General features: G+C 41.1%; 1 non-coding gene across 1 annotated transcript; it reads right to left on the bottom strand.

Moving 5' to 3' along the window:
- Positions 1-15,225: 15,225 nt before the first annotated feature.
- Positions 15,226-15,332, bottom strand: LOC130471001 (small nucleolar RNA R71). The gene has a single exon (XR_008931704.1). It is a non-coding gene; the product is annotated as a small nucleolar RNA R71 (small nucleolar RNA).
- Positions 15,333-15,565: the final 233 nt, after the last annotated feature.

The raw sequence follows: 15,565 nt of genomic DNA on the forward strand, positions 1-15,565 counted from the left end.
GTTCTGAGGGAGGTAAATGGTTAAGGTTACTAAAGATTTGGCATTTTGGGCAAGTTTTTACAAAGTGATGGCAATCGGTTTCCATAGTGGTCCAATAGTACCCTGAGCGGGATATTTTTCGGGATAGCATTTTTCCGTTCATATGGGGTCCGCACACGCCGTTATGGTATTCTTCCATTAGTCTTTGGTCTTGGTTTTGATGGACACAAAGTAACTTGATTTTATTCGGCGTGTATTTGTACAGTTCTCCCAGAATTATGCTATATTGTGAAGCGAGGACGCGCAGGGCTTTTTGTGCTCGCGGGGAAGTGTTTGGGGGGAATTCCCTACTTGTTTTGTAACGAAGGATGTCCGTGTACCATGGTTCTTCCTCGGTGTTTTCAGGTTCGGAGTCTATGGCACAACAATAAGCCGGCTCTTTCCTTCGCTCGACCCGAAGGGTCATTCCGTCCCATTCATTCGGGATGTTAAGCATTGAAGCTAGCTTCGCTAGTGCATCCGCGAATTGGTTGTCATCTCTTGGCAAGTACGTATACTCGATTTTTTCAAATTGCTCGACTATTTGGTCCAAGTGAGCTTGATATTTTGAGAGACTAGTGCTTCGGACCTTCCATCTTTTGGATATATGGTTGATTATTAGGGAAGAATCCCCGAAGACTTGTAGGTATTTGACTCCGAGGCTAACTGCGGCCTCTAGCCCAACTATGCAGGCCTCGTATTCGGCGGCATTGTTTGTGGCCTCGAAGTCAAGTTTGACGGAAATTGGTATATGGGCTCCTTCGGGACTGACTAGGAGAACTCCGACGCCGCATCCTTTTTGGTTGGACGCGCCATCGAAGTATAGCGTCCAATAGTCATCTTGTATCGTCAGAAGTTCCTCGTCGGGGAGGAGGTAAGCTTCCGGGGTTTCCTCATTTGTGGCATGCTCGGCCAGGAATTCGGCTACCGCTCTTCCTTTGATTGTTTTTCCGGCATGAATTTTAGGTCGAATTCTGATAGCATGACTGGCCACCTGGACAGGCGACCACTCAGGGCGGGCTTTTCGAACACGTATTTTAAGGGATCTAGTTGTGACACTATATGAACAGTGTGGGCTAATAGGTAATGTTTGAGTTTTTTGGATGCCCAGACGAGGGCGAGACAGGTTTTCTCAAGTTCTGTGTATCTCGTCTCGTACTGTATGAACTTCTTGCTCAAGTAGTAAATGGCTCGCTCGGATCCATGTACACACTGTGAGAGCATAGCTCCGGCTGCAGTATCCGTGACGGTTAGGTATAGGCGTAAAGGGATTCCAGGCAAAGGTGGGGAAAGGACGGGTGGCTTGCTTAGGTATTCTTTGATTTTATCGAAGGCAGTTTGGCATTGTTCATCCCATTCGGCCTTTTCCTCTTTTCTTAATTTTTTGAATATGGGCTCACAAGTCATAGTAAGCTTGGAAATGAACCTACTAATGTATTGCAGCTTTCCTAGGAAGCCCCTTAAATTTTTTTTTTTGGTGGGGGCATTTCGGTAATGGCTTTGATCTTAGATGGGTCAATCTCGATTCCTCGCGTACTAACAACATATCCTAGAAATTTTCCCGAGGTTACCCCGAACACACATTTTTGTGGATTTAGTCTCATGTTGTATTTTAAGATTCGAGTGAAGAATTTTTTAAGTGCCGGGAGGTGACCGTGCCGGTCTTTAGACTTGACGATCATGTCGTCCACGTAGACCTCGATTTCTTTATGTATCATGTCATGGAGTAACGTGGTGGCTGTTCTTTGATAGGTGGCCCCCGCGTTTTTCAAACCAAAAGGCATTACAGTGTAACAATATGTTCCCCAAGGGGTAATGAAAGTTGTTTTTTCCATATCTTCTTCTGCCATTAGTATTTGGTTATATCCGGCGTACCCGTCCATAAAGGAGAGGAGCGCGTGCTCTGCGGTGTTATCTACTAGTATATCAATGTGAGGTAGAGGGAAGTCATCTTTAGGACTGGCTTTATTGAGGTCTCGAAAGTCTACGCACATTCGCACTCGTCCATCTTTTTTAGCTATGGGGACAATATTGGCCACCCATTCTGGGTAGTTGGAGACTTTTATAAAGCCGGCGTCTAATTGTTTAGTGACTTCTTCTTTTATTTTCAAGGCTATCTCTGGTTTGAGCCGCCGTAGCTTTTGTTTTACTGGCGTCATTTTGGGATCTAGCGGAATTTTATGCTCAGCGATTTCTCGATCTATTCCCGGCATGTCTTTGTAGGACCAAGCAAAGACACCCTCGAATTCCCGCAAAGTGGAGATTAGATCGGCCTTTTCAGTGGGAGTTAAGGTGAGGCCAATTTTAATAATTCTAGGATTTTCTTCTGTTCCAATATTTACCGATTCTGCGTCTTCAATTATAGGAGTTTTGAGTTCTTGTTCATTTACAGCTTTTATTAGTTCGGTATATTCCTCTTCTGGCTCTTTTTCGTGCTCATTAGTGGCGAGACATTCTGCATTATTACTCTGATTTTTAAGCGGCACATACTCAAAAGTTTTGTTTATCTTATTAAAGTCATGAAGCATTACATCAAAAAGATCTCCCGGAGTAGAGATTTCTGGGTCTAAACTATTTTTGGGAGGGGTTACAATTTTGCTAGGTTCGGACTCGGAGTCAGACTCAGATTCAGACTCTAATTCTTCGTACATCGGACCCTCTCCCGCAGATATCTTGAACTTTATCCCACGAGCATTAGTCCATTTGAAAGTCTTGCGCCACCCTCGTTGGATTTGGTCATCTTTTGAGGGTAATGGAGCGATCAACTTAGTAGGGTCAAACACTTCATCTTGGAGAGCTAGTGCCATAATTTCTGTTTCTTTCTTCGCTCTTTTCTTTTCTAACCCAAACAATAGCCCGAAAGCATGTGAGTTGGGGAGCGTTTTTGGCATAGCATGGTTCTTTGGGGCGAGTGGCCTTTGAGAACGTAAAGGGTCGTGTCCCAGAGCATGCATCTCTTGGGTTTGTGCGACCTCTGGGTACAGATGTTCGGGATATACCTCTTCCATCGTGTTTCTTGATGGCTATCACGGGCAAGTACTCAGGGGCCCTGCATTATTGTTGTGGAGTAGGAGACACATTAGTTTGTTTCGTGAGTCGGTTTTTTTTAGGCATTCTATGACTACCCTTAAGTCGGACTAGTGTATTTGGACTGTTATGTGTGCACTTTGAACTCTTTATGTTTTTGAAAATCTCTGCCCGTGTGACATTCATGATTATTTGCATGGTCGACTTTTAGTGTCGAGCATTGCCGTCGTAGGAGGCCTAACAACGACGCAAGGAGTTATTAATTTTTCACGAGTCGCTTTTGAAATCGAGTGCTTTTCTTACGCCCTCGTAGCAATTCCTTTTTTATGGATATTTTTTGCTACGTATTTTCTTTTTTGCTTGGGCACCGAGGCCGCTGCGCCTGACCAGAAAGCCAAGCAGCAACATCAGCGCCCAGCAGTGGGCGTGAGAAATTTTGGCGCCCAGCCATGGGCGTTGAAAATGCGTCCCTGGCTGGTTCTCGTTTTCTGTTTTCTGTTTATGCGACTTCGATTTGCGTGCCTGCCTAATAACGTCCTTTACGCATAATAGCGTTTGTGGGATTCGTTACAGGCCATCCCGAGCGTCGCTTATTTTGTGGCGATCATTCGGGTTTGCGGAACACGTGTTTCGGTATAACTATTTGGAAAATTAGTCTATGAATGTTTGGGCAATTTTTAAGGTCATTGGTTTTCTAGGATAGTTTGTCACACACAATCACATATTTCGCTACACATAACTACATTACAAACATGGATTTGAAAATTAAATATGCCACGTAGTTTATGATAGGCTTCTATGGGTAGTTCATTTGCGCCTGGCTTGGTACCGCTTGTATCGTAGATCCAACACATGCCCCGGTCGAGGTAGTGTCTTCAACAGACGAATTTTCGCTCAAGAGGCCAACCCGCAAGTGTAAGCCAAGGGGGCATGCAGGCGAGAGGGACCTAATGAGTGAGCGATTGGGTTCGGGATAGGTGTACTACCTGCACAAGTACCGAGTAGGAAACATGCGCGGCGTATGCACCCCCCTGTTGGCGAAAAAGGTATCCTTAGTCCCAACTCCCGAGGGAGCCGAGATTCGTTATGATGTTCTGCCCGTTCACATTAATATGCCGATTTTCAGGTCGTCCCAACTTGATAGGGAAATAAACGCGGGGTAGGATCGTTTCACCCTTCGGCTATTTTGATTACCCACAAGCACGAGTATTTCCTTCACTATCTCCAGTGGAGTCGCCACTGTGAGGGGGTCGAAAAAGCGCGAGGCTAATGCGTGACCTGTCCCTCGTGGGTGATGATTCTTTTTATTCAATCAAGTGTAATTGGATTTCCTGTGAGTATACACCCAATTGACTAGTAATATAGGAGTCGCCATTCAGTTTTTAACGACAATGAGAAAAACTGACAAAACCCGGTTATCGTGACATAAAGGGAGTGCAATTATGTTTGACCACGACGGCCGTAGGTTCCCTTGTGATCCCTGGTGTGGGGATCTCTCAATATACACCCGCAAGGTAGAGATTGAGGGTTCGGGGGACTGTAACTACCGAGAGGAGTAATTCGCTCGTCGATAACTCCAGAGGCAGGATATCCTTACTAGCTCAGCATAAATAATTGATGGGACATGCGTTAACTATTAAACTAATCTGAATTGATTTTAGTAATATGCAACATATAATACTAATTCGATCGTGATTATCTGATTTAAATAGCATTAAGGGACCTAGCATGATAATCCGATTTCCCAAAAATATTATATTTGTTAGGCGTGATAGAACAATCATATTAGGTTAGTTTAACAGTTCATAAAAAGTGCGAGGAAAGCAGTTAAATCATCGAAAAGGGACACATTACGACGCACCCTTGAAAGGTACGTCACGGTTCTCATAAAACTAACCACTTTGACTTTGCTATTTCTCCTTTTTATTTAACGAATCTCAATTATGGGACAGGATACGTTCTGTTCGATTTATGGATCGATTGCGACAGAACGCGTGAACATTTTCGCAGCGAGAGGCTATTTATGTGTCGTTTCACGTCGAAACTAGGGGTCTATTTATAGGGAAGAGTTCGTGGAAAGATAGAATTGTAGAGTTCTAATCCGCAAAGAGTTAGGACAAAAAACACGTACCCAGGTACTTTCAGCGCCCATGCCTGGGCGCCGAAGATTTCGGCGCCCAGAGCCAGGCGTTGAAAATAGGGTCTGGGCAGTTTTCGTTTAGTCAGATTCGGATTCTAAAATCCGTAGAGTTTGAGATTAATTTGAGTCTTTTAGTGCGTATCAATTTGTGACGGAATGCGTCTGGGCCCGTTACGAACTCTAGGCTCGTTAGGATTTAAATTAATACGTAACTCTTATTTCCGAATCCTATCAGGAATAGGATTCTCACGGTTTTCTATCTCATTTAGGATTTATGTTGGAGTGCAACACCTAATTCTGACAGGTTTCTATCTTTTATGATTTGCCACATTTAGACGCTACCTTTTACGGCAGTTACTATTTTTAGCAGGTTTCCATAAATAGCAGGTTTCAGGTGAAATGAAATGGGGAATCGAGATTCATTTATTTTATAGGAGATGCGTTGTCAAGTGGAGTTTTTATGCTTTCATCATCGAACCTTTCCCTTGCGGGAATGGGGACAAAAGTAGGTGTCTACACTAGGCGGTTGGTACGCGTGTTTTTCACAGAATTCGGTTTATTTTCATGTTTTTTCTAGTTAATTTGCAAAGTTGTTTAACTACTTACTGCCGAGTAATTGGTGCTCGGTTTTTCAGGTATTCTCGAGTGGGGATTTCTTTTTTATTTTGCAATTTAAGAAAGACTTATGTTTATTACGTCACTTCAAGGATAGCGTTTCCGCGGTTGTAATGTGGTTAAGCTTTGGGTAGAAAAAATGGTTAAGGCTCAAAACTTCCCATTATATCCCGAGTTAAATTGACAATCGGACTTAATGTTTAACCTTGTTTAATCTTGGCAGAACTTCGTCAATGTTTTATCTTCATATTTCAGTTTTTTGGGACTTTTGGGTTGACCAGTTACTTCACTGTATGCTTTGATTCTTTCTTTTCAACAGCCTTTGATGTTTGGTCCTTTTCATTTGATTAGTTCCTTCTTCTTGTCCATTTTATGGTCATGGAGCATTCATATCCCTAGGTTCGGGTTAGTGCGGGTTGAATAAAAAGGCTCCTTCAGACAGGGTTCAACATGGCTGACAATAAAGTGAATTGTTGTTTCATGGTCAAGGGAAAAGGCATTTTAAAGGTTGCAAGTTTCCTATTGTGTTGGTGATTTATATCTTTCAGAAACCGTTAAGGCCGACTAAGTGAGTCCCCAGCTGTTGGTCGTGAGATGAGTCTTTTCTCTTTTTTTTTATTTAATAGGCTATGTTAGGCACAGATGAGTGACTAATTGCGAACTCTTTTATGTAAACTACAAAATAAGTTTTTCCAATTGTTTCGTGCATCGAATAATTACCCTTTTTATTGTTCATTATTTTCAAAACAGTTATGGTAAGATAATCAGGGATGTACTTTAAAGAGAAACTTTATTGATCTTTGGGTAAAAGTACATGATAAGAAGGTTTGACAGCGATTTAGCCTCTTATTCTATTTTAGGAACCAAATAAAAGGGGGAATGACATACAATTTGTTTGTAGTGCTATATTCTAAATCTGAGATTCTTTGAAGCTTAAGTCTGCATTTTTGAGCTTTTGGTGATCTTTAGTCTTCAGCACAACCAACAGTATAGTTTGTAGCTTGGCGTTTCCAGTCCAGTAGAGATTTTCTTATGAGTCTGTTATTCTAAACATTTTGCTGGTGGAATGCTTAGTTAAGAGTGAGGGTCATGATTTTACGATTTTGAACATTCTGGTGTGGAACATTTAATTCGAGAGAGGGTAGGTATTCCATAGCTGTCCCAAATGTTTGTACTAAAGGAATGTTTTGAGATGTCAATTAAGTTCTAAACATTGAAAGTACATGTTTAATTCTAATTTGAGTGTAGTGCTTATAACTTCAATATCATACACGAGGAGGGTCAAAACCCTATCCTCAATTAGATCAATTACTGAATTCCTTAGATTTCAACAATTTTTGGGTGGAATGGCCTTTTCCCTATTTGGACTCGAAGCGGAAGAGAGAAGATTTGATAAAGACTTTCTTGAAAGATTTAACTTTATGTTGCAAAGTGACCGTTCCTTGAATTATTCTTGAATTAGTCAGGACCCTTAGGGAAGAGTTGATGAATTGTTTTTAAAAACTAGAAAGAAAACTGATTTTGAAAAGTTGAATATGACCACCTAGTTCTTGATTAAATGTTGACAGATTGACGCTACCAGCAAGTTCAGATACTAAGTAATGCTTGATTAATTTGAGTGGAAAACTAAGTACTTGGAGGTTTGGGTTGCCAGCTTAAAGGTAGCCATTTTTTCTTGACTGGGTATTAGACTGAATAAATAAGTTTCTCTAAATCTAGATGATTAGAAATTGGGTCATCATGATCATTTCTAGATTTAATCAAAATAACAAATCGGGTAAGGGCCTAAACTTGTATTTTGGGCAGTAATTCTATGACTATTAGTCAAGTGGGAGTTCTGCTCTCGTGGTCTATATTTTTAGGATCTGGGTGATTTGAATGGAATGCAGTGATCGCTTATAAGTTAAAAGTGTTAATTTATTAACTTCAAGGTATGGACTGACTTTTATAATCCTTTTAGATGGTGAATTCCATCTATAACAAATGTACTAACAATTTGGGATATGTTAGCATGATATTTTGGACGACTCGGACTCAAGGTTGGGCATGGGTTTGACTCAAAACACAAAAACGGATTTTGACAAAACTGCTGGACTACAACAGCTATAACTTTTGACGTGCTAACTGTTTTGGGCTGAAACCTACTCTTGATGATGGACCAAGGTTATACCTACGGATTGATAGTTTATGGATCTCACTGTTCTTAGTAAAACTCTTTTTATGACCGTTTTAGTTTTTTTACTTTTGGATGTACGGGTTGGACTTAATGTTACGAGATGGGGATTGAAGGGACTATCCTAGGTGTAAGTGGATTCTAGGGGAAGGACTCTAAGTGTGTGAAGACTCTATGGAAGATAATTCTTGATGGATGATGACTCTAACGGTAGACCTTAACTTGGTTTAGACCCTTAGGAAATAATTTTGGTTTAAACTAGGCGAATGGACTCAAGGTTAGGCTCGCATAGACGAATGATGGACTCAAGGGAAGACTTACGTAAATGATGACATATTTGGTTAGGGTTCTTGACTCGACTTGATTCGTCATTTGCCTCGAATATTATTAAACGATTATTATTAGTAATTTGATACAAATCCAACTCTATTAACTTATTTTAGAAAACAGACTCTTTTCTTTTTTAGAAATCTTTGCTTTTAGTGAACTTCAAAGGTTACTTTCAGCATGAACGATACTACTTTACAAATCGTTTTTTATTTTAATCCATGGGAACACGAAAAATTGTCGAGAGTGAAGTCAGTAGCGCTAGAAAATTTCAGCGGTTGAATGTTAAGCGTTGGAATTTTCTAGCGCTTGCCGGTGTGCGCTGGAAATTTCCAGCGCTTGCCGGTGTGCGCTGGAAATTTCCAGCGCTTGCCGGTGTGCGCTGGAAATTTCCAGCGCCTGCAGGCATTCGTGCATTTTTTTCCCTTTAGTCAATTTTGTTCCATGGCTTGAATTTTACCAAACTGGTCCCTTTGTTTGAGCGTTCGTGCACTCGGACATTTCGCATTCCAACGCAAATCACAAGTATTTTGCGCGTACTGGCCTTTGGGTTCTATTGGTAAAAGCGAATGCGGAATTTCGTTAATTTTGACTTAATGAAGCTTCAATTCCGCGAAAAATACCTTTGGCGCAATTTTGAATATGCGTTCCAGAATGGGTATTTTCAGCTAGACTTACGTAATGCTCAGGGCAGATGCGTATTTAGGTCTTCGAATTAGTTGCACGATGGATTGGTATCTGAAATTTGAAATTCTGGTCATTGATTCAAATGCGAGGAAAAGTAGGTGAGCGCTGGAAATTTCCAGCGCAAAAGTAGGCAGCGATGGAATTTTCCAGCGCCGGCCTGGACAACGTGAGAATTTTGATGCGCTAGCCATTGTGACTTTTTTTTCGTTTTTTAGAAATCTTTCCTTTTAGTGAACTTCAAAGGTTATTTTTAGCTGAAGGAAATAATGCCCTTGGTCCAAATATGCATTCAATGTTAAGTCTAATAAATGCGGTTGAGTATTAATTAACAAGTTAATAATTCAGTGAGATCAAGTGAGCTGAATGCCTAGCTAGAGGCCGCTTCAGTTCAAGTGGAATTAATGATATTAATCCACAGCTTACTCTTGACTGAACCCGTAGGGTCACACAAATAGTACGTAAACGGATCAAGTATTTAATGGAATTAAATACTCCATCTATGGATATTCGGAATCGACGGATCTTGGTTTCAGTGGGAGCTGAGATCGTCACAGGCAAGAAATGAATACTCCGGAAACGATGATATTGCCGGAAACGGAAATATGGATCGTATCGGAAATATAAATATTATCCAAGTCGTAGATGTTGCCGGAAACGGAAACATGGTACATATCGGAAAATATTATCGGAAATGGAAATATTGCCGGAATCGGAAATATTGCCGGAAACGGAAATATTGTCAGAATCGGAAATATTATCGGAATCGGAAAATAATTCCGGAAACGGAAATATTAAATATTTGTTCGAAACGGAAATTGATTCCGGAATCGGAAATATTGAATATTGTTCGTATCGGAAATGAATTCCGGAATCGGGAAATTAATCGGAAGCGTATCGTACGAATTAGCATCGGACGAGGCCTGCCAGACGAAGGCCCAGCACGAAGCCGGGCCATCGCCCAGCAAGCCAGCGCGCCACAAACGCACCAGCCAAGGCTGCGCCAGGCCCACCGCAAGGCAGGCCCAGCGCGCGCCAAGGCTACGGCAGCGTGTGGGCTTGCGGCAATGGGCTGCGAGCTCGTGGGCTGCGCGCGCGCGCATGGCGCCCCTCGTGGGCTGCTGTGCGTGCGTGTGTGTTTGTGTGCTACTCGAATCCTAAAGCTACCGGGATTTGTCATATGATTAAATCTAATCCTAAAAGATTTAGTTTATTTAATTAGAGTCCTAGTAGGATTATAATAAAATAAATTAGTATCCTAATAGGATTCCAAATCCTTTTCCATAACTCTATAAATAGGTGCCTAGGGTCACATATTTACATAGAGCATTCAAGTATTCAAAGTGAGTTTTGAGAGCAAAATTCAGTCATACAATTGCCTATAAAGTGCCGAAAATTCTAAGTACCTTAAGGGCGATTCTAGTTGGTCAATCTTAAGGCGGATCCGGACGTGCTGTGGACTATCTACGGAAGGACGACACTTGGAGTCCTAAAGACTTGTTCTTGTTCGGTTCGGGCGCAGCTAGGGAAGGCACGCAACAAAGAGTATGCATCTAAACTATGCTAAATGATTATGTGTAAATAATATGTTTTCCTGGCCTTATGGTTTTTCCGCATGATTTATGAATTGTCATATGTATCATAACCTAACATTAGCATGAACGGTACAACTTTACAAATCGTTTTTTATTTTAAGCCATGGGAACACGTAAAATTGTCGAGAGTGAAGCCAGTAGCGCTAGAAAATTTCAGCGGTTAAATGTTAAGCGTTGGAATTTTCTAGCGCTTGCCGGTGTGCGCTGGAAATTTCCAGCGCCTGCAGGCATTCGTGCATTTTTTTCCCTTCAATCAATTTTATTCCATGGCTTGAATTTTACCAAACTAGTCCCAGTGTTTGAGCTTTCGTGCGCTCAGACATTTAGCATTCCAACGTAAATCACAAGTATTTTGCGCGTACTAGCCTTTGGGTTCTATTGGTAAATGCGAATGCGGAATTTTGTTAATTTTGACTTAATGAGGCTTCAATTAAGCGAAAAATACCTTCGGCGCAATTTTGAATATGCGTTCTGGAATGGGTATTTTCAGCCAGACTTACGTAATGCTCAGGGCAGATGCGTATTTAGGTCTTTCAAATTAGTTGCAGGATGGATTGGTATCTGAAATTTCAAATTCTGGTCATTGATTCAAATGCGAGGAAAAGTAGGTGTGCGCTGGAAAGCGCAAAAGTAGGCAGCGCTGGAATTTTCCAGCGCCGGCCTGGACAGCGTGAAAATTTTGATGCGCTAGCCATTGTGACTTTTTTTTCCTTTTCCTCGTCACGTGTGCTAGTATGTTCTGGCGCATCAATTTGGAGCACTGGAATATTCTATCGCAGGTCAGGGCAGCGCTGGTTTATTCTAGCGCGGGGCTCCTGACTGCAGAAATTTGTTTCTGATTCGCTGATTTTATTTCGACGTTTTAAAGAGTTTTGGAATTTCGACAACGTTAGTTACCCTAAACTAAGTGTCTGGTTGGTTAGTTTCACATAACACGTAAGATTTCTTACACGAATCTAGCAACGAGCATGATTTCAGATATGATGCGCATTTAGTTTATGCAAGTCTCTAAGGTTCAAAAGGCTTGGGTGTCAAAGGGTACCAAACCTATCGCCAACTCCCGAACATGCCCTTTTTAGAGTAGCCAGGTTCATGACGAATTTTATCAAGGCCTAACCGGTACGTTCTAGAGTGGCATATACCGTGAATAGACATAGGGGATAAGCGGTTTAGTTTTGGTGGATGTGCTACATTGTGAATGCATCGAGTGGATAACATCCGAAGCGCGTGCAACCCCGTGCTGATAGGTGTCCTTAGTCTGGACTTCCAAGATGAAACATGCCAAGGAAGTCGAGATTCGTTTTTGCGGTTCTGTCACGATCATTCGTCACATTGAATATTCAGGTCGTCCCAACTTAATATGGAAATTAGTGTGGGGTAGCGTTCGATTTCTGCTATACGGTTTCCTCTCCGACTCACTACTTGCACAAATTATTTCAATATTGTCCCCAGTGGAGTCGCCATTGTGAGGGGGTCGAAAAACTCGACGGGGCTCCTCTTAGAACGAGTATACGGCCCGCACGACTTTTCCCCTCTGGATGTGGCAAGAATATTAAGTTAATAGGAACTAATTGTAAGTGTTAGCCTCTTTTTACTAGTCTTTAGGAGTCGCCATTCAATTTTAAAAAACTGACAAAACCTGGTTATCGTGATATGCCTGGAGTGCAAATATGTTTGACTTACAATGGCCATAGGTTCCCTTGTGATCCCTGATGTGGAGATCGCTCAACATACATCCAGTGGAGTAGAGATTGAGAGTTCGGGGGACTTTTACTAATACGGGGGGTGCCCAACATTAGCCCACGCGGCGTGGTCCTTACTAGTTCAATTGTCACGATGATGGGACATGCTGATATGCATGTTTTATATAGTATTTTTACCCCCGTCCCTTAGTACTTTTATGTGTCAAACGTGCTCTTAGGAGCCGTTTCTAGTACTAATGTGTGTTATTGAGTGTGCCTTGAGTTTCAGGTTTGATTATGAGAAATTGGTCGTTTTAGACCCGTTTCATTGTTGATCTAGGCCACTATATGAGTCCGAGAAGTTCGGGACCTCCATCGTCGACTTTTGGGAGCCTTGGATGCTTATGGTTGAGCCCCGGGAGTTAGACTCAGTGATATGGGCGAGCTACATTGAAGATTGCAAATCGCCCTGAAAGCTGAGGGCGAAATGCAACCATCGGGCGGAATTATAAGCAATCTGGAATCATCAACGCGCGCCCGATCCGGATCGGGCGGTCAATCTGGAGGCTGTATGGAGAGTTCACAAACCGCCCGATCGGGCGGATTTTGGCCCGATCGGGCCGACTATCGAGTGGATCGCCCGATCGGGCGAAGCGACGCCCGATCGGGCGACGCCAACCCCCAACACTTATGCGCGAGTTTTCTTTCCGTTTTTTGGGCTTTATTTTGGGCAAACTATTTAAGCAAGCCTTAATTGTTTTTAGAGTTCACCTTTTATTTTAATTTTTAACCTTAGTTTATTTTCTTAGCTTATTATTCTCTCAAATTGGTTCCAACACTTAGTTTTATTTTCAATCAAAAATTCCAGCTTTCATTATTCATTGTTCTTCAATTAGGTATTGCTTCTTGTTCTAATTCAGTTTATTTCTTTAATCATGTTTTCTATTATGTTAATTGCTTTGTTATTTATTATCATGAGTGAGTAGTTTAATTTCTAGGGTTTAGGGGATCCATGAATGCATGATTGGGATTATACGTGGACATGATATTTGGTTGATTGATTATAATTTCTATAGCTTATTATTATTGCTCGTCAATTCTGTTCGGCCGGACTATTTTGATTTGAGTTTGATTAACCTTAGATTATGCGCCGAGAGGTATAAATCTGATGTTTTTGGTCTGTGGCTATTAGATAGGAATTATTTCTAGTACGTAGCGAGAGCCCGCTAGTTGTTCTATCCTAAGGAATTCATAAGATTCGAGAGATGCATGATTTCCTAGTTATGATTGTTAATTGATTGTTATTGTCTGTTGTCCAATCCCGGTCTGTGTTTATGGTGAACCGCTGCCTTAGATTCCCTTAATATTGTAATATTCTAGTTTGATTATTTGCCTTAGTTTAATATACAAACCAATCCAACTCTTTGTTACCAGTAGTCTAGATTAGTTAATTAATAGTAGAAAGAACATTGTTTCCCTGTGGATACGATCCCTGCTTCCCTTACTATATTTTTAGTTGGTGAACGTTAGGTTTATCTTTGATAGGAGTGCGATTTAGCCTGTCACATGCGTTATGCTACATTACTACTCTTGATTGATTTTAATGCAGAGATATTACCAAACAAATGTCAAAACGGTGATTTAGATTGATTTAAGGAAATTTGGTGAAACACTACCTTTAAGTTTGGTGGTTTTGTGAATTGATACCTTTTAAAAATTAAATTAAATTTTACTACCTTATAAGATTGGTTTATTTGACTAACACTACCATTTGACGTTTGTCATTAATTTTTTCCGTCTTTAAACGCCACTACAACGGTTATTTAATATGGCAAATAATCAAAACAACAAATAAATATAGATATTTAAAAGAATACAAGAAATACACGACGGAAAACATTAACAGAAAACGTCAAATAGTAGTGTTAGTAAAACAAACTAAACTTACAAGGTAGTTAAATTTAATAAATTTTTTATAAGGTAGCAAATCACAAAAACACCAAACTTAAAGGTAGTGTTTCACAAAATATCGTTGATTTAAGGTGCTTAACAATAAACCGATTTATCCAAGTATTATCTGTTTTAGGCGTGAGCAATATTAAAGATTAAAGTTAGCATATTTATATGGTGAGGAAAGCAATAAAAATATAAATTTCAAGTTACAGTATAACGTAGCCTGTACTGCGGTTCTCATGACTTAGCACTCGCCTTAGCAGAATCTCTATTTAGCTTTAGAACAACCTTTAAATTGAATTTTAGATTCTTATCCTAGCCTGTCAAATTTTGGCGCCGTTGCCGGGGACACGGTTTTATTTTCTGTTATTAATTGTTATTCTAGATTATTGTTTGTTACTTTACTTCTCAAGGAACCCCCGTTCCTTGAGATCGGATCTCACGACTGTTTTCTAGTTTTTGCTTGTTTATGCCCAGGACTGTCCATACCAGCGATCTGACTTCGTTCGATCCTGAACCTGAACGGACCTTTCGTAAACGGCGTAGATTCGTTGAACAGTTGAGAGACTATTCTGACTCTGAATCCGACTATCTGATTAGCAATCTATTCTATACAGATTCAGAGATGGGTGACCAAGCACCACCAGCGCCACCCCCACTTGTGCCAAGGCTTACAGACTATTCTAAACCAAGGCAATCATGCCTTCTATTGCGGTCGAGAATTTCAAGATCGAACCCCAGCTGATAAACTTGATCGAGACACACCAATTCGGTGGGGAAAAGGGTGAAGATCCTAATCTCCATATTCAGTCTTTCATTCAGTATTGTGCCACTATTAAGCAGAAGAATTTAACACCGGAGCAGACTATGGAGATACTCTTTCCATTTTCATTAAGTGGGAAGGCAAAGCTATGGATTAACAGTCTCAACCGCACAGCTATGAAAATCACCGATTGGAATTCCTTGGCCCTTGCATTCTATGTTAAATATTTCCCACCCGAGAAGACAGCTCGTCTGAGGGGTCAAATATTAGGTATCTCTCAACAAGTAGATGAGAGTTTGTTCGAAGTTTGGGAGAGATTCAAGGACTTGCAAAGAGAGTGCCCACACCTTGGTTTGGATGACTAGTTCCTGGTTCAGCAGTTCTATAATGGTCTGGGTAATGAGTCTAGGTGTCTTTTGGATTCAGCTGCCAGTGGGAGATTTATGCAACTGGAGGTGCCTAGAGCTTTGGAGGTGATTGAGGAGATGGCCATCCATAGTGCCCAATATGGGAATCCTAGACGTTTTGCCGACCGGGGTGTTAAGCATGAGATGAATTCTATTGAACAGCTTACTGCTCAGCTAACTG

Source organism: Spinacia oleracea, chromosome 3, assembly GCF_020520425.1.
Source record: "Spinacia oleracea cultivar Varoflay chromosome 3, BTI_SOV_V1, whole genome shotgun sequence".
Classification (NCBI taxonomy): domain Eukaryota; kingdom Viridiplantae; phylum Streptophyta; class Magnoliopsida; order Caryophyllales; family Amaranthaceae; genus Spinacia; species Spinacia oleracea.